At 36.8% G+C, this 20,443-nt stretch overlaps 1 long non-coding RNA gene across 1 annotated transcript in view; it reads right to left on the bottom strand.

Moving 5' to 3' along the window:
• LOC149747028 (uncharacterized) overlaps nucleotides 1-20,443 on the bottom strand; it is a 102,782-nt gene that overhangs the window by 69,262 nt on the left and 13,077 nt on the right. The window lies entirely within an intron of this gene.

Raw genomic sequence — 20,443 nt, forward strand, 5'->3', positions numbered from 1 at the left:
CCTAAGGAGACAAAAGACCTGTATGCAGAAAACTATAAGACACTGGTGAAAGAAATTAAAGCTGATTGATGGAGAGATATACCACGTTCTTGGATTGGAAGAATGAACATTGTGAAAATGACGATACTGCCCAAAGCAATATACAGATTCAATGCAATCCCTATGAAACTACCAATGGCATTTTCCACTGAACTAGAACAAAAAATTTCACAATTTGTATAGAAACACAAAAGACCCCGAATAGCCAAAGCAATCTTGATAAAGAAAAACGGAGCTGGAGGAATCAGGCTCCCGGACTTCAGATCATACTACAAAGCTACCGTAATCAAGACAGTGTGGTACTGGCACAAAAACAGAAATATAGATCAATGGAACAGCATAGAAAGTCCAGAGATAAACGCACATACATATGGTCACCTTATTTTTGATAAAGGAGGTGAGAATATACAATGGAGATAAGACAGCCTCTTCAATATGTAGTGCTGGGAAAACTGGACAGGTACATGTAAAAGAATGAAATTAGAACATTCCCTAACACATTCAAAAAAAATAAAATCAAAATGGATTAAAGATTTAAATGTAAGGCCAGACACTATAAAACTCTTATAAGAAAACATAGGCAGAACACTCTATGACATAAATCACAGCAAGGTTCTTTTTGACCCCCCTCCTAGAGAAATGGAAATAAAAACAAAAATAAACAAATGGGACCTAATGAAACTTAAAAGCTTTTGCACAGTAAGGGAAACCATATACAAGACGAAAAGACAACCCACAAGCTGGGAGAAAATGTTTGCACATGAAACAACTGACAAAGGATTAATCTCCAAAATTTATAAGCAGCTCATGCAGCTCAGTATCAAAAAAACAAACAACCCAATCCAAAAATGGGCAGAAGACCTAAATCGACATTTCTCCATAGAAGACATACGGTTTGCTAACAAACACTTGAAAGGATGCTCAACATCACTAATCATTAGAGAAATGCAAATGAAAACTACAATGAGGTATCACCTCACATCAGTCAGAATGGCCAACATCAAAAAATCCACAAACAATAAATGATGGAGAGGGTGTGGAGAAAAGGAAACCTTCTTGCACTGTTGGTGGGAATACTAATTGATACAGCCACTATGGAGAACAGTATGGAGGTTCCTTAAAAAACTAAAAATAGAACTGCCATACTATCCAGCAATCCCACTACTGGGCATATACCCTGAGAAAACCATAATTCAAAAAGAGTCATGTACCACAATATTCATTGCAGCTCTATTTACAATAGCCAGGACATGGAAGCAACCTAAGTGTCCATCAACAGATTAATGGATAAAGAAGATGTGGCAATATATACAATGGAATATTACTCAGCCATAAAAAGAAATGAAATTGAGTTTTTTTGCAGTGAGGTGGATGGACCTAGAGACTGTCATATAGAGTGGAGTAAGTCAGAAAGGGAAAAACAAATACCATATGCTAACACATATATATGGAATGTAAAAAAAAAAAAGGTTCTTAAGAACCTGGGGGCAGGACACGAAAAAAGACACAGACGTAAAGAATGGACTTGAGGACATGGGGAGTGGGAAGGGCTGGAACGAACTGAGAGAGTGGCATGGACATATATACACTACCAAATGTAAAATAGATAGCTAGTGGGAAGCAGCTGCATAACACAGGGAGATCAGCTCAGTGTTTTGTGACCACCTAGAGGGGTTGGATAGAGAAGATGGGAGGGAGCTGCAAGAGGGAGGCGATATGGGGATATATGTATATGTAGAGCTGATTCACTCTGTTATACAGCAGAAACTAGCACACCATTTTAAAGCAATTATACTCCAATGAAGATTTTTAAAAATAAAGGAAAAAAAAAAAGAAGATAGATATATAGTTTAAAATGATGTCTATAATACTTCAAACCGAGCATTCATGGTCTGAGAATACTTATTTGTCCATACATTTTTTACAAAGTTGCTATATTCTAGGCCTTAAGAATAACTTCTTTTCAGTTAGAAAACTCAAATTATCATTATTTTCATTATTTGATCACAATGGAAGAAAGTAAATGATCAAAAGATCATCTTTTTAAAAGATGGTAACTAGATCACCTGAAAATTAAAAACAAAATTGTTACCATCATAACTGCCGGGTGAAATTTAAAAGCAAAACTGAAATATTAAGAAGGAAAAAAGAATGCTGTAAATCATAGAATATAAAATAGGTTTAAAGGTTTAATTTGGAAACAGAAAGCTTTAAATAATTGAATTATTTTAAACATAGAGTGAAAATAATTATTTCATTCAAGAAATTATTAATGATCTACAAATAAAGCTAAGAACACAAAAGAAAATAAATAATTGTGCTGAAAGGAGAAACAAACAATAGTAGGAAGAGTACTGTTGACAAATAGACACAAGTAAGAGAAAGTTAGAATTTAAACTGTAATAAAATATAGCCAATGTAGCCCTTCACAAAGCTAATCAAGAGAAGAGAACAAACACAAATATAAAAACTAGACATGAAGCAGATTATATGAGAAACAGATCTTTTTCATTTAAGAGACTATATATACAACTTGATATAAACATTTCAATTAAATGCAAAATTACCTGGAAAATATAAAAATAAACTAAGGGTTATTGGGATTATATGAAATCATCTGTGTGAAACTTTTGAAAATTGTAAAGCACTGTCTAATTTAAAGAATCTTTCATTCAATAAAGGAATTTAAAGAAATAAACTACTATCTCAAGAATATATTAAAAACTCTGAACAGGCTATGTATGAAATAAAAGAACTTCTCATCCATGAACTTCTCATCCATAGGGTTTTGAAGTTAATTTTTTAAATTGTCATAAATAATTTAACGATATGTGAACAGTTTAAGAATACAGAAAAATAGGGAAATTTCTTTTGTTTGATAAATCATTGAGAAAAGTCATGTAGATCTCTACCTTCTGGCTGTATTTCACTTTCCTTTTTGATTTTAGTATATTCAGATTTTATACTTTTCCTTAAGTGGACTGGAAATTTATATTTTTCATCAATAATTTTCAGTAATAATTTTCAAAAATTATTACTAGAATTACTAGAATAACAATTCTATTGACTTTTTTCTATCTGATAATAAATATACAGTCTAATGGTGCACCTTTTTAATGATGTTGGGTTTCCTCAAATATTTCGTGTTCATCAGTAGTGGGTCCATCTTAGACTCTCCCCTGAGTCTGCTGTGAATGACTGCTTGGAGGTTGAGATATAGTGTTCTGTCACGAATGATATTCTGGCTTGTTTACAGTGAGAGCGAAGAATGGAGGAGAGAGGCATGTTCTCGGGGGAATGCCTGGATGGCTAGTCCTCTGGGTGTGGGTTCTTCCTAGACATCATTAGCATCCCAGGCCACGGTCTCTTGTTCCACACAGTCTCATAGGAGACTGCCTTGTCAGATCTTCCTGGTCATTGGTGTGTGTGCGTGTGTGCGTGCGTGTGCACGTGTGCCTACGTGTGTGCCTGTGCACACATACACACAAAAGACTACCCACAGAGTTTTCTCTGCTGCAGGACTGAATCTCATATTCATGTTAATTGCCCCTGAATTCCTTTTCTGTGCTCAGACTCCATCACCTTTAGGCAAGCATCCTCTTTTTACAACATTGTTTTCCCATGAATCTACGAACAATCAGTGGCATAAACTGGATGGTAAAGGGCACAATCAGAATCCAAGTGTGTGAATTTGTGAATTCTCCCACTAAGTTCCCCTTCAGATCCGCTCAGTGGACTCAGTCCTGCCTCTCATATGAAATCTCAATGAGGTTCAACAGCATTTTTTTGTTATTTTTGCATAATAAAATAATTCTTTGTTTCCAGGTAATAAAAAACCTAAACTGAACTAATAATGACATGACCATTATCAAACTCTAAACCAATTAAATTTTCTGTTATGCTCTAACCTAGATTGTCTTGGATCCTACAGATACAGGTTCTAGCAATGAAATCTTCTGATTTTTTTTTAAAGGAGCAAATTTTTGTTTTAATATTTATTTATAATATATATTTATAATATTTATTATTTATTTAAAAAATAAATATTTATTTATTTTGGCTACTCTGGGTCTAAGTTGTGGCTTGTGGGATCTTTGCTGTGGCATGCGGGCGCTTAGTTGCAGCATGTGGGAAGTCCCACCTTCTGGGTGTTATACAGTTCCCAAAATGACCTTTCCTTTTTAAGTAGCATTTGCACCTTCTTTAGAGACCTTGAGCTGCAGTTCCTAGGACTATGGGACAGAAATCTCCTTTAGCTGGCCTCTTGAAACTTCTCCCCTCCCCTGGGCTTTTGACAACCTATCCTTTTGTTTGGGATCGTTTATACTTTTCAAGTCGTTCTTCTTGGGCAATTTCCCTTTAAGGGCAACTCTAGAAACTCCCTCATCAGCCCACATCTGGTTCCCAGGGAAACAGGTCATCGGTAGACAGTAGCTTTCTCTTAACCTTCTTTCTCTTTTCTCTGCCAACTCGGTCAATCGTCATGAAAATTCTATTGTAGAAGTTAAACACCTGTCTGCACATCTCAAGTTCCAGAGAACATCAATGCAATCTTTCTGAGTGCTTTAGAGATAGCTTTTGCTGTGCACTGTGCTCTTCCTTCCAAAACCCCTCCTTCTCTCATAGGGACCCTGATCAGTATTTCCAAGGCATTCTCCTCTAGAGGCCTCTTCCACATCAATTCTCACTGTAGGACGGTGACAAGCAACAGATGGCAGAACACATTTTATAATTTCTTAGCATGCTCTTCATGCAAGATCTAACATCACATTTTAGATTGTAAATATTTTTGACAATTATTTTCTGTTTGTCTCTATTTGAAACAGAGACTGGTTTTCAACTTTTATTACATTTGTCAAAAGTTTCAATCTGATCTTGTCTTCTACATACCTAGTAGGAATCTTCATACTATTTTCTATTAAATTAAGAGGTAATTTTCTTATTTTTCTGCCCAGTTATGATTCATAAACTAAGTACCATATCAAACATTTCTAAAGATCTAGAACACAAATGGAAAACTAAAAGCATGGATTCAGTCCACAATCTGAAAATGGAAGTTTCTGAGTAGTTTTATTGCTCATAGAACGTGTTACTTTACCTGCCATCCATCTACATCTTTTAACCAGACCAGCCATATCTCAAAACATTCAACTGTATAGATAAAACCCCTTTGTTAAACGTACAATATTCTTTATAGAGTTTCTGTGATGCTCCAGGCACTCTTCCAATGTCCTAATGATCAGGGAAATGGCAAAATATCATGGATATCGATAGATAGATGATAGATAGATGATAGATGAACAGAGACAGAGCTGCCGACAAACATGTATATCATTAAATAAGGGAGGATTAACGAAATAATATGGAATCACAACATAAGGAAACCAAAAGGCATATATGTGTGTTTGTGTGTGAGCAGCGTGAAGTATAATATTAGGCAGACATTACTCTTCACCTCTTGACACTTGGTCTTGGGTCAAGTGTTCATCCAGGTCATTTTATTTCTAGTTGAATCAGAATTCTGTAAGCACTGCCAAGTTTGGAAAGGTGCCATAACTTGAAGCTGTCAGAGTCAGTGCTGTAGATTCTCCTTTAGCCATGGCAGTGAAATCTGCTGCCATATGGCATTCTCATATTTTCAGATGGTCATTCAAGACATTAAGTGAAGACCTTGATGTTTTGTCTATTTTCTAAGGGACCAGATATCTTACAACCATGTCACCTATACTTTAATTGTCCCTGAGCATTCTGTAAAATTTCTGCATCATTTTCCTTTTTCAGTTGATGCTTTGTTCTGCTTTGTTCTGCTGGTGTTGTTTCAATATTATATCACAGGTGATGTAATATCTAATAGGCTGCAGTGCTTCCTATTGTATTATTATGTTATGCACAAAGGGGCTGCCCAATTAAAGCATAGTGATTCCGTTCAAAAATATTGCCTACTTGCCCAACCATTTGAAAACATTTCTTGGAAATAGTGTGAAGGTTAGAACTAAGGCAGAAATTGGTTCTCCAGAAGCTCTCTATTTTTGGTTCCAAAATTTCCTTTTTAAATGGAAAGCAAGCTTTCAGTGACTCAGCCTCACCTTTATGCTTAGAATTAGGAAAATACTCCTCCCCTTTCCAGTCTGACAGCTGTAAGCAGTTGCCAGGTATCTGTACCATAGAAAGTTGGTGCGTGAAGACCGACATGTCAGTGAGGGCCCAAAGAAACCGCTCACCCGTTCCGGGAATAAGGGCACTCCAGGAAAGCTGGTGAGTGGCCATTTCCAATTCTAAGTCTCTTTTCATATAAAACAATAATTATAGTACTAAATTAAGCATCGCAAGTCCCCTTGCTATAGTGCTGAATTGCAAGGAACCTGGCTTCGGTGCCTGTGGAGTGATGGCATTCCCCAATCTCATTACTGGAAACTCTGCCTTTTCAGTTAACATTTAGTGGAGCATGCAATGTTGCAGGTAGAATTTTCTTTCTGTTTAAATAATGACTAACAGCAAGTTGGAGTCCTCTTTATCTGGAGGAGGATGGATAGGGACATTCATTCATTTTTGCATATATTGGACAAATTTTCCTAAGTACCTGTTCTATGCCAACATGACACCCTTTGCTAAGGGAGACAAGGACAGTATCACTCATGATCCCAAGAGCAGAGATGCTTGTATTGAAAGGTTCAATTTTATCTGACGTTTCCCTTAACTTCATCTCTTATTAGGCAACAGTAATACCAGACACCATTTTTGATTACTTACTATGTTCCAGGCACTGTGCTGAGCACTTCCTAAACCAGCTCATTGATCGCATTATTATTTTTGCATAAAAACACCATTTACAAACTCAGAAACTCAGTCTGAGTGGTTAATATCTTGCTCAAAGTAACATGGCCAACAAGTGAAGTAATGTCGTAAAGTCATATCACAGTTAGCAAGTAAAATAATAGATCCAGGACCTCAATTCAGATTCATTTCACTCCACTGTCACTTATCTTAACTTCTATTCTATACTGCCTTCAAAGTACTATATTGAAATTGAAGTTCTTGCATCTTCAAAGTAAAGCAGAAGTCAAAGTAAGTAAGGGAGAGGATCAGTTAGAAACACCATAAAGCCAGCTTCTACATCAGAAGCCCGGGAAACATCGTACATTATTCTCTCCTCATTCCTCACATGTAGATCTTTTGCAAGTGTTTGTGCTCTTACACCAGCTTCCTGACATGTTTCTCTGTCTCAGGTTTTGTCCCAATAATCTATCCCCTGAATTATCACATGATCATCAACCTAATATCCAAGTCTGACATGTCACCCTTATATGGAGAACTTGTTAAAGGCCTTCCATCATCTGGTCCAATGCCCCACATAAAGCATGGGATGTAGCCCCTTATGCTTCATCTCCTGCCATACCCTTGCTTCCCAGTAGAGTCCTTGGTGGTACAAGAGTATGTATATTTTTCTGCACACATCATTCTGTTCCATACATCCTTTTTTTTTTTTTAATCAAATATGTGCTTCCTGTCTCCTTGGATGCTTAAGTACCTCTCTACATTTCTAATAACCCAGCACACATTTCTATCTTAGCACTTCCCATATGAGATTAAATATAACTATTTTTGTGTTCTTTCTCTCCCATCAACCTGGGCTACTTCAGTGCTCAGGCCATGTCTTTTTCATATTTGAACTTTCAGTGCTTAGTCAAGGGTCTAACAATACATGTTTATTAAACGAAGTAAGTCAAACTGACAGCAAAAGCAACCAACCAACAAAAAATCAAGAGATATTCCTCGTTTTTCTAGTAGAACATAGGAACTGCTTTGGCAAATAAATTTGGTGATGAATCAAAAGATCCAGGTGTTTCTCTCAGGTTTCCCACAGCTTTACATTCATTCGTTATGTAATTTCAGACCAACCACTTTATGATTTGAGGTGAATCTCAATTTCTTAATTAGTTAAATGGTTGCACTGGCTCACCCTTGGGCATCATTCCAGACGTAAATTCTATGGCTACCATTCTAACTTCCCTGCAAACTAGAAATGACATTTCAGTAGATATAATTCTTCTAGAGGTCACAGATATGAATCAAACCAAGATCTACACATAAAGAACAAGAGAAACATTAAAAAAAAATTGTTTTGTAGGCAGAAACTGCTTCCCCAACCTAACTATCCACCCTGAAATGACATGCCCATAGTTTAAAGGAACTAAGTAAGAAAATGTGGAGAGAAAATTGCAACAAAGCACCTCAAGTAGAAATCAAGCCCTAATCATTGGGACAGTATCATAGCCTTAATGCATCTTTAATGTCTTATCTTATTCTACCTGAAAATCTGCCAGAATTGGCCTGCTTTCTACCTTTACACCTGAGGAACATATTGAAAGCTTACAGGGCTGAAGATTCAGGGGCAGTCATCCTTGGCTCCAAGAAGCCCTGCTTCCTCAGTGAAACAAAGGTTTAGCTTGAGAAACAATATCAGCTATGGCACGGGACTCCACATGAAAAGTCCCTCATTAGTGTGGCTGGGCTGTCGGTTTTCTGGGGCAGGCACAGCATTCGTTTCTGTAGCTGTAACATACTCAAGTTACTGGTGTTGGAAAGCTGTCCAAGCAGTTTATGAAAATATCAATGCGGAGCCTGCCAGAGTCATACACACTGTATTTCAGTCAAGTCCCTCTACTTAGAAGGCTCAAATTTTAATTCTAGAAGTTGGGGACTTTATGGGTTGGTTGAACAAAAGGACATAAAAATTTATTGTCAATTTGTACATTGTTGAAGGTTTAAGGCTTTGGTAAAGTGGTATTTGGTCACAGTTGGCTGGTTCCTAAAACTAGAATCCTTTTGAGGTTATTAAGAATCAATTAAGCATTGTTCTCCTAGGTATTGCCATGGCCCCTTGGCGATTTATACAGGGTTTGAACATTCATAGCTTCTTTGTAGGTGCAGTATAAATGGGTCTGATTTAGGTCAAGGATAGTCTTAAAACTAAAGAGTGGATCTCAGGGACAGACTAATGAAAAGCTTTACAAGAAATTCTCTCAACTATCTTCTCTGCATGTGCCCAACTTTAAAGCATTTAGCAGTTTCCACCGACCTTCTCTAGAACAAAGCAGCAAAATTAAGGACCATATTTATTAAAGACCCAATAAAAATTACACTGAATTAGAGAAATGGAACTAAAAGTACCCAGTTTATAGTAGCGTGGAGACTACTCAAATTTGTCTTCAGAAAAGGAGACAGTTTTACTTGAAGACATTATAAAAGTCTTAATTTAAAAAAATCATGGTTGAGGGATACATTAAAAGCAGATCATAGGTCTCAGCTTTTAGTGAATTTGTTTTGAACCTCCTGAAGCAGACACTGCAAATTTTTACATTCTAATGAGTGAACTAAAAACATATATTTCAAAGCAAATAGCACTCATAAATTACATTTATGACACATGAGGTTGCTGACTGCTGTGCAGGGAGCACAGAGTAATGGTTCTAATATGCACTCTAGCTTGATTTTCTCAGTTCCCAACATGTTCTAATTCCACACTACAAACCTTTAAATGGCAGTTATATTTTAATTAATGTGATTATGTGCTGCCATTAGCAAACCCTCCCGCAGCACATTTCTCCTGCCAGGCCCATGAATGCCCGTAAACCATTAACATAAAAGGGCTGTTTGCTTATTAAATTCATCTACACAAATAGGCAATGGTTGCAATTGTTGATTTGCCACTGAAACAACAGAATGAGAAGGAGCTTCCCCTGCCTGGCACTTGCAATTATCTGGTGTAATTAAGTCTAATTTATAAAGCCCCCCTCAAATGAGAAAGTAACAATCTTTGTTAATTAACAAGAGCATTTGTAAAGCTCCTTAACTCCATCATTCACAGTCTCCTGGAAAAAGGGGAGCATGTGGCTATTGCAATGGAACATGTTGCATATGTGTATTTGTGCATTAATCTGTTTAGAAGGTCTAATGATTGAAATGGGAGCTAAAAGTGGATGTTATATTACTGAGGAAAGAAGATCTACTGTTTTCATTTATCTTTACAGCAATGTGAGTGCTTTGTCATTATCTTCTGCACATGGTTTCATTATTCTGATACAGCGCTGTGCATTGCCTCATACCATCAGGCCCATAAGCCTGCAGGGTACAAGGGCACTTATCTTTCCTGATGACTTTTGAATCATTTAAAACAAGTTATTAGTGAAACAATTAAAATGATATTAGTTCACAATTGTATTTACAGCTGGCAGGCATAATGGAACATTCTGAATAGCAGTCGGGGGTTCTCAGAATGGATGGAAAATGCTGTTAATCAGAGACAAGAGAAACCTCTAAAGAAAACCGAAATTGCAAGAGCACATTAATTGTATTGGAGCATTTCATTTAATTGAGAACAAAGGGAAGGTAAAAATCATATTATCAACGTTTTATGAACATGAAGAAATAGAAAAATTACTATGTCATCTGTCACACCTATTCTACTGGAAGTGAAAATTAAAAAGGCAGTATTTAACTTTAACCAGAGCAGGCCAAATGCATCATGTTGTTATACATTTTCATTTTCAAAGGGAGCGCCAAAATAAAATATAACAAATTAATTAACTCATAAATACAGAGGAAGACTGTTGGACACACACCCACATGGGAAGATTCCAGTGAAGTTTCGAGGTGGTTAAATGACTATAAAAGACAATGAAGGTTGTCCCTGCTCCATTCCATTCATGATTCTTAAGAAATTACTGTGATCCGATTTTCTGCCAGGAGACAGATAATATAATACATTTATATAATGTGTTATTTCTTCATTACCTTCGGTGGCAGAAGTCCCTGGAATTTATCAGACATGGTTGACAATATATAGGCAGATGACTAGCCAACTTCTCTCACATAAACCAATCTGAAACATGCCCTGACTGGTATTGGGAATGGGAACCATTGATCACACCACACTCTATGTGTGGAGGGTGTTGATATGTGTTTGAAGGAGGTAGAAGTGAAAGACTAAAGTAGGGGTTGGTGACAGTTAGAATGAGGTTGATTGGAAGAAACAAGACTCATATTTGGGAACTCAGATTTTGTCAGCAGCTCTTTGCAGGAAGCAACTCTTTGCAGGAGGCCCTTTGTTCTGTCACTTTAGCAAAGCTATATTTTAATTTAACATTTACACCAAGTACCCCCATGCTTCACTAATCTCCAACCTAAGCATACCACTCAAATCTTTTGATTACACAATGCCTTGTCTAACCTGTTGATTCTTTTCTTATGTTGAAGAAGTAGGAATGAAGAATAAATAGTTAATGGATGGCTAGATCTCTTCCCCAGCTTCCCCTTCAGTAATCCCATGGGCAGACTGTGTGAACAAGATAGCATCTAAAGAAAGATCACAAGAAGTCAACAAACCTGCACACAAGGGAAGATGGCAAAAAATCTGGTCCCCTACCTCAATAATTAACTAAGATTATTCCCCACTTTTCCCTTAAAAAACGTTCGTGGCCAAGCAGAATCACTGGAGTTGGTTCTTGGACATGAGTCCACCTTCTCCCCAGGTTGCTGGTCTCCTGAATGAGCAAACTTTCCTTTTCCAACCAACAGCTGTCTCTTGAGTATTGGCTTTTGAGTGGTGAGCAGCCAAATCTGAGGTCGGTAACAGTTTCTTCAGTGAAAATCTAGTTCATTAAACCAGTGAGCTGGTCTCTAGTTCAAATCAGTTTATTTGTGGGTTGTATTCAAAATATGGACCCTGACGTAGGTAGTTGTATTGCTATCAACAACTTAAAATCTTTAGGTTGGACAAAAATATAGACAGTCCAAAGAGCATAAAAATAGCACTAGCTATCAACCTAACCACTATGACTCCAAGATGGCAGTTGTGTGGATAAGCATGCCACAGATTGGGAACAGAAAACAAGTTTTTATATACAAAAATAATTTAAAGTGGATATTAAAATAGTGAGATAGGTTTCCAAATGAGGAAATATTTTATTGACCGAGAAAGTCTGAACCCACTGAAATGATTGCATCACAGTATCATTAGACAATTTAAGGATACTTGTAGAATTGTGAATCTCAAAGGAATAGATTATAATAGTAACAGTTAATCCTACTGAGTTCTTATTGCAGAACAAATATTCTAAATTTGTGAATTGACTTTACGAAAACTATATAACATTTCTCAAAAAACTATGAAATATTAATATCTTCATTTTATAGATGAGGAAATTTAGGTACAGAGATTTATGTAACATGCCTGAGGACACACAGTCAGTCACTGGGAGAAATCCTTCCCAATTGGTTAGACAGGTTATAATCCATTTAACTGAATATTTGTACATATATATTGTTCTTAATCATGTATCCTCTTCCACTGAGAAAAATATTTAAAAATAAATACCCTATGAGAATTTCACTATATTAATTTCTCTAGCTCTGAATTTACAAGCTGTATATATTTATTTATATAAAAATAAAATAATTTTTGGTCTTAATAGATCAGATAATTAAAATAACATTTTTCTGGCTGTATTTTATTGTCTGCTGACTCGTAAAGTGGGGTGGTGGAAGCTGGAGAGGGAAAGGGTAGTGAAAATATGATGGAGTACAAAAGTTAACTGTTCTTCAGTTTTTTTCTCCTTCTGGTTTTCTCCTATTCCCACTCCCCACCCCAGGTACACGGAGTTCTCTGGTCCCAGTACTATTCCAGTTTGTGGGGAAAATGGCATAACTATGACTGACTGAAGTGACTACCTAGTTATTCTGCCAGTAGATCTGAACTGGTTTAAGCTCACTCTTATGGCAAATTTGCCTAGAACATTATGTATACACTTGACTCTTACAATAAGTAAAGTTTATGAATGGCTGTTTCTTGGCTTAGTGTTTTTAAACTGCAACTGGTACCAAGTAATAGACTGATGGTTTAGGGAAATACTTCATAATCTGTAATACAGTACTTTAAAATTTTCTCCTGAAAACATATAAAAACAAAAATATAACACTGTTAACTTTTTGTTCAGTTGTTTTCAATCAAAATTCCAGAGTGTTTATTATCCTACACGAGACACTAGGAGAAATATTTCATACATGACACGTAACCATGGTGACAGGATAAGGCATAAGATGATAGTTATTGGGTCTATATAAGGAGACAAAATGGGATATGAATATTATGATGAGTCTCGCCATCTTGCAATTCTATCTTATTTTGAAGTACTAGGATCCACTATTTAATGAAGAGAGAAAAATTAGTTATATGCGAGCTTCTTATCTATGTGCACCATTCCATTCCATTTGTTTTACTTAAATCTTTCTTAGGTATAATGGAGCCTCTTTAGAGAAGGAAATCTCAAATGACAAAGAATCATTACAAAGAATTTAGTGAGACACAGCAAGTGTGAAGTTCAGTGTGAAGGAAAGATGGAGCTGCTTTTATTTGTCTGTCTTGTTATTCACAACATCCATAGTGAAATAAGCAACAAGATACAGATTTAGTTAAACATGCTGACTAAAGAAAATACAGAAATACTCAATACACATGCTGTTAAACACTGAAATCGGCTATCCTGAGAGCTTGTTGGATTTCCTAGTCTGAGAATGTTAGCAATTGTGAGAATTACTTGTTTAGTCTCTTATGAATCCCAGAAGAGGAAATTAGATACAGGAGACCTCTTCTAGACTGAAGAGTTTAAGTAATGTTTATTAAACTATATATATATATATATATATATATATATATATAAAATCATTAGATAAAAAGTTGTAACCCAAATATATAGTTCAGCACCTACTTACACATTAGAAGCTCCTTAAATATTACTCTCTATTACAGCTTAAAGTGCTTTTTAACTCTTAAAATGCTCTCATTATAATTGCTTCAATGGACAAAAGCTTCTAGCATTGAAAGGCAGAATTGTGTGCCATTGCTATTCTCATTGTATAAAGATCAATTTAGGACTTCCCTGGTGGTCCAGTGGTTAAGAATCCACCTGCCAATGCAGGGGACACAGGTTCGATCCCTGGTCTGGGGAAGATCTCATATGCCGTGGGGCAACTAAGCACTTGCGCCACAACTACTGAGCCCACGTGCTGCAACTACTGAAGCCTGCGTGCCTAGAGCCCATGCTCCGCAACAAGAGGAGCCACCGCAATGAGAAGCCCACGCTCCACAAGGAAGAGTAGCCCCCGCTCACCACAACTAGAGAAAGCCCGGGCGCAGCAACCGAGACCCAGCGTGGCCAAAAAAAAAAACAGATCAATTTACACAAGATGTTTAATGAAAAAAAAAAGCCACTGACAGACATTGTTGTGCTATATAATCAAATGCAATGTTTTAATTTAATGGCAAAACGTAGCCACCATTAGAAGGGGGGAAGGTGTTCTTGCTTTGTGATAATGTCATAAAAATTTGACTCGCAAGATATACGGTAGAACTACCTTCAATGTTCCCATACTCACAAGGATACCCATATACGTGTACCCTTACTACAAAATTTAATTTCAGAATAAAGCAAATTTTAGTGAAAATTATGCTTCTCAAGACAGGTAATCAAGATAAACTGAATTTGTCATTGCCCTACAGCATCCTTCCAGCTGGTGGTGCTGTGTGCTCAGGACTAAATTCTACTTAGCACACTTTTTTCTTGGAGTTGGTCCTGGCTGCAGTCTGCTTCCCAGCCTTACCACCCTCAAAACAACTGGGAGCCAGGGACACATACTAGGCAATAAAAATAATAACAGTAAGAATATTTTTTCATATTATCTTTCCTTTAAGCATCCCCAGCTTATGGTTAAATATTTATTAGCAAAAAATTATTAAAATTCACTCAAATAGGTTGTTTTCCACATTCTAGGGGTCTTTAAGAACAGGTCACAGGCTGATTTTCAGTTCCTTCTATTGATTCTTCAGAATTACTGAATAAGGAGAATAGGGATGGAAAAGAAGACATAACTTCCCTAATAAAACACTTCGTTCTGCCTTCTTTTTCACTCTTTATTTACAGAGAGAGAGAGAACAGAGCAAATGGTGGGAAGCTGAAATGGAGTCTGAGACCAGGACTGCAGTTTTCCCTCACTTTGCCCAAATTCCAACACTCTTAAATATTCCTCTAGTTTCTCCATGGCCATAAAAAAGCAGGAAAAAATGAGGAAGTCAGGAAAATTATTGTTTCGTTACACTAGTAATAGGTCTTTCCTTATTGATGATGGAATTCAGTGTGGTTTCATAATGGGTCCAGTTAAATTTAATTTATGTTTTCTAAGTAATGTGAAAGCAATGTCAGACTCTCCTCTGTGTTTTGAGAACAGTCTTTCAAGTTTCTTTGGTGTGTTGATATGTTACTAGAACAGCAAGTTACCAAGTGAAACGTTCTCTTTGACGGAACTCCCTTAATTCCTTTGTTTGACTAACTTCAAACACTGTTTTCTAATTGCGTTTAATCTAATTACAACACATCTCCTGTTCCTATAATCCCTGGTCACTACTGAAACTTCTAGGCTCTGGAGTTATTGCCTGTCCTTTTTATTCTCCCGTGTTTCTTTGCTTCATCTCTCCCTGCTTCTGCTTTCCTCCGTCTCAGTCCTTCACAAGGAATATTTTGAAACTTTATGCAATAGTAAACACTCTTATACTCATCGTTAACTCATTATTTATCACAGGATCCAAAGGTAGGAAAGGCTTTCTCTCGCTTCCTAATCACGGGTTGCAGACCACACGTGCTATCCCACACACCACACTACTTTCCCTCATAGCTGCCGCCTACTGTTTTCCTGGTGACTGCTCTCTGGTTAAGGATTTGTGTTGCCTTTTGCGATACCCAGACACCATGTTCTGTGACATCACTCCTCATACAGGCTGTCCATCCAACCGTCCACATTTATGGTTCTTAACATTTTTATTTTAACTTGATAGAAACAATCCTTTATTAACACAAAATTGTCCTCTTCTTTGACGGATAACTACCTCTTTATGCAAATGGCCCAAACAGCTATTCCAGAGAGGGGACCTACAGAAAATTTGATTTGCAGTCGGAGGCCACAGAATCTTATTAGTTCATTGGAGGAATATTACACACAGAGAGAAATACACCTGCCTTCCCTGGGTGGTGTTTAGAAAATCTGATTCCTATTCCTCTACATTTGCAAAAGTACAAATTTTATAAAACACTATCTAGACACACCCACACCCACACAGAAAATCTCAAATGCCCAGGTTTTGATCTTCCCTGAGAACCCCGCCCACCCACCCACTCATGCACTTACAGATGCACAGATTACACACTCAGTTCAGCCCTCCATTCCCATGAAAATATCATGGATTTGTCATCTAAAAATGCCATCAGATCAAAAAAAGCAGACTCTAATTCCTTCCTCTTTATTCAGAACTATGTAATCATTCTGACTCTCACACGCTCTCACTTAGTGGCACCTCTAATTATTTCCGTTTTCTACTTACCCCTCCTACAGCTTTCTCCACATGCCTCACCCCACTCATCAGCAACCCCTTTTGCTCTCACATCTACTGAGTTTATATCGTAGTGCTCAGGAGTTCAGGGACCATAAACTACCCATTTCTCCATCTACGTGAAGGGTGCCAGATGGTAGTACAACTAGGCAGAGCCATCCTTAATCACTATGAAATCTTAACGTAGCTTCATGCTGCTAACTTGCTCTTATCTCCAGCCCCGCCATGTATTTGAGTTTGTTCCTGGCACAGGTGGTCACGAGAACCATACACCTATCAATCCCCTACGTCTTCGATCTCTTCTGTCCTCCACTTGTAGAACACAATTCTAAATCAAGTACAGAGTCACCCTTTTCATCTTATATACCTGTGCAACTAAGTGAACTGTTGGAAAAAATACAACAGCTTTGAAGACTGCTCTTGCTTCAAACCCACATTTTCTAATCTACCTCATCTTTTAACTTTATTTAACACTTCACTCTCTTGGTGTATTATAATAGCTCTTTGTTGAGAAGATAGAGGCCCTCAGGTATTGACTTGAGTATCTCTGTACATTCTTATCTCTGCCATCCACCGCCAGACAATAGGATGTCCCGCTTCCTGTGTAAACTTGAGATTTCTTCCTTCCCTATTATTCCATCTTCAGCAAGACCAGGGTTATTTTGCTTTCCTTCTCTCTGTCTTGCCTTCCTCCTGTCTGTTACACACACACACCGCTGTCAAAGTGATTTTCCTAAAACACAAATACTATCACGTCACCACTCTCCTAAAATCCTCTTCAGTAGCTCTCCACTGCTCTTAACTGAAGTCTAAATATTTTAACTTAGCTTTTCAGACCCTGAATTACTTGATTCCAGATGTCTCATCTCTTGCACTTAGCTCCTGTTGTGTTAGGGCTTTTTGCTGAATCTTTTGCCTAGAGCACTACCCTATCATCTACTGTACCCTTCATTTTATAACCAGGCTGCTCTACCCTCCAATGAGTCAATCCCCTTTCACCCCACCTCAGGGTTCATTTGACACTTCAGATTTCAAATTACACTTCTACTTTCTCTAACAAGTTATTGCTGAGCCTCCAGATTTCTACTGGGTGACGTGCTCCCATGAAATCCTGTGTTATCCCCAACATAGCTTTTATCACAGTTTGTTGTATTTTTTGGTTTCCTTGTCTGTTTCCCGCTAGACCCTAAGTACTATAAAGTCAAGTACTCCATTCATCTTTTTCACTGATTTTTCTTAGAAGCCAAGCATTAGGAAGTGACACATAAGTATTTTGTGAACTAAACAGCACTAGAATTGACCCAAGATCATAAAACTAAGAGCACACATAGATAAGCAATTCAAATCTGAAAGGACTCACAAGAGGATATGGCCTATTTTGCAAAGACAACAAGGCAGAACGGATGTGTTATTTAATAAATAAATAAATAAATAAGGTCATTTAGCAGAAAAAAAAAAGGACATAAAAGAATCAAGGTAAATGTTCTTTGGTAAATGTTAGCAAAATTCCTAACTCTTTAGGAATTACCTCATGGTTTACTCCAGAGTGAATAAGGAATACTCAGATTAAAAAGACAGCATTTGCTTACACAACCTTACTATAGCCTGACCTCAAGTTCCAGAGCAAGTTGAGGGCTTTCTACAGAGAATACCATTAATCTCTTTAGATTACCAGACGCATCAGAGGATCTGGAGAACCTATGGGCTGTGTGAGAATTCCAGTGCACAGACTGGAACTATTTCGAAAAATGGTTGACCATCAGAAATAAGTCCCTATACAAATTTTCTACACTGAGGTACAAGAGACATGGAAATTGTGTATTATTATTTTTGATTGCTTGACTGTTTTTATTGAATATACCCAGTGCACTCACACTGGTTGAAAAAGATTTCTTCTGTTTTTGTTTAATACATTTACATTGTTTACATGAGGTGATCTCCCTGTATTAATTTTAATTATAGATTTTATTTATTAAGTGCCAATCATACTAGGCCCAAGGTCGGAGTGAGAGAAGACAAAGATAGAACCTTGCATTTGGACTGGTTCTTTCAGAGAGAGAATGGGCCAGCAAACTGTCAGCAGGGCCATGACTATTTTGGCCAAAAATTATCACAGATAAAACTAGTGCTATCTCAAGGTTATTTGAGAAATAACTATTCAGTTATATAGACTAATTAATGGTCATAAATAAACTCAGTGCTGTTTACTTTGCCTTATTCTGGGTTTTGTGATTTGAAGAGAAACAGAAAATTCTTTCAGGACCTACAGAATTGCAATTAACACGTAGAAATATTTGAAAAAGAATACATCTGAAAGCATAAAGATATTTGAATTATTTTAAATTATTTAATTATAACATATTAATATCAAATATAAAATTATTTATTAATATAAAATGTCAACCTATTTAAATTTTAACATAGTTTAATAGACTATGTTAAGAGACTATAGTCTCTTGTATAAGAAAGGTCTTGAGGTTAATGGGTCTTAATTTCAGTGAAAAGAAAAAAAAGAAGAAATTAAACTACACTATGAATAAAAATGTCCTCATAGTAAGAGTGGCTAAAATTAATACAGATTATTTAAAATAGAGTATTCATATAAAAGACAAATTTTATGAAAAAGATTAGTAAATTCTCAAAGATTGCAGAAAAATTATATTTACTTACTTCATGCCACCAAATTGGAATAATTCCCTATAGCCTTTCTCAGAGCTATTTTGAAAATTAACTCCTGGTAGTAACAGAGAAACAACGAAACCTAAAATATACATCAGTCTATATACTCCATGGAAGTGATTATTAAAGTTTTATTTTCAACCTGAGTTTTAAAAGACCAATCTATGACCTGCTGACCTGTAGTCATTGAATAAAGTTCTGTCAGTAGGTATTTTAAGGTAATGTTGCTGAGCTATTTCATTTATATATATATATATATATATATATATACACACACACACTCTGACTCAGTTTTCCAATAACTGGAAGGCTTTGCCATGAAAATTCTAATAGCAAAGAATTATCAAGGTGTTACCATGAGTCAGAAACTGACCAGTGTTTTTCACATATATAACACGGTGGTTCCTTAATTGTGAAATCCTTTTTACTTTTAAAGATTATTTTTTGCACAAGTGTTTTTCAGGGAAATACATTCAGCTTTGATATTTGCAAAAGCTATGAATGGAAGAGCCATCAGGGGTTTCAGAAGTACTTTGACATGTCAAACTTATTTTACTTTTTCATTGGTAAAGTTAAATTTGGTAGGTAGGAGTTCGAGGCCCAATAGTAAGACAAAATTTTCAAACTCAGTCTATCATGAAAGGAAAACTAAAAGAACTTCTTACCTAAGACTTACTTATGTAATAGACTATTTTACTTCCATTCTCAATAAAAATTGTCCTGGAGACCCTTTTATTTTGAAATGGTTCTTGGAATCGAGATCCGTCAGACTCATCTGTGAATCTTGTTAAATATCTAATGCTATTAAATGTTACAGGTGGCCAAACTGTCAAAGGCAGGAGCTCCAACTTTGTTAAATGTTCTACATAAGATATTTCATAGCTTTTATAGAGATTAGGATTAAAAAAAAAAAAAAAAACAGGGCTTCCCTGGTGGTGCAGTGGTTGAGAGTCCGCCTGCCGATGCAGGGGACACGGGTTCGTGTCCCGGTCCGGGAAGATCCCACATGCCGCGGAGTGGCTGGGCCTGTGAGCCATGGCCGCTGAGCCTGCGTGTTCAGAGCCTGTGCTCCGCAACGGGAGAGGCCACAACAGTGAGAGGGCCGCGTACCGCAAAAAAAGAAAAAAAAAAAAAAAAACCTCATGTGTTTTATTGATTGCATTAGTAAAATCAGATTAAGGATTCTGCATTTGAGTGGGAAACCCTGTAAGATGCAGTCATTGAAAACAGAGTGGGAGTGATTAAGAGATTAGTACCTGCCTTTTATCTTGCCTTAGACTGTTTATA

This window comes from Delphinapterus leucas, chromosome 17 (genome assembly GCF_059928025.1).
Source record: "Delphinapterus leucas isolate spDelLeu-1000000601 "Yukka" chromosome 17, BTC_Dleu_Yukka2, whole genome shotgun sequence".
NCBI classification, from domain to species: Eukaryota; Metazoa; Chordata; class Mammalia; order Artiodactyla; family Monodontidae; genus Delphinapterus; species Delphinapterus leucas.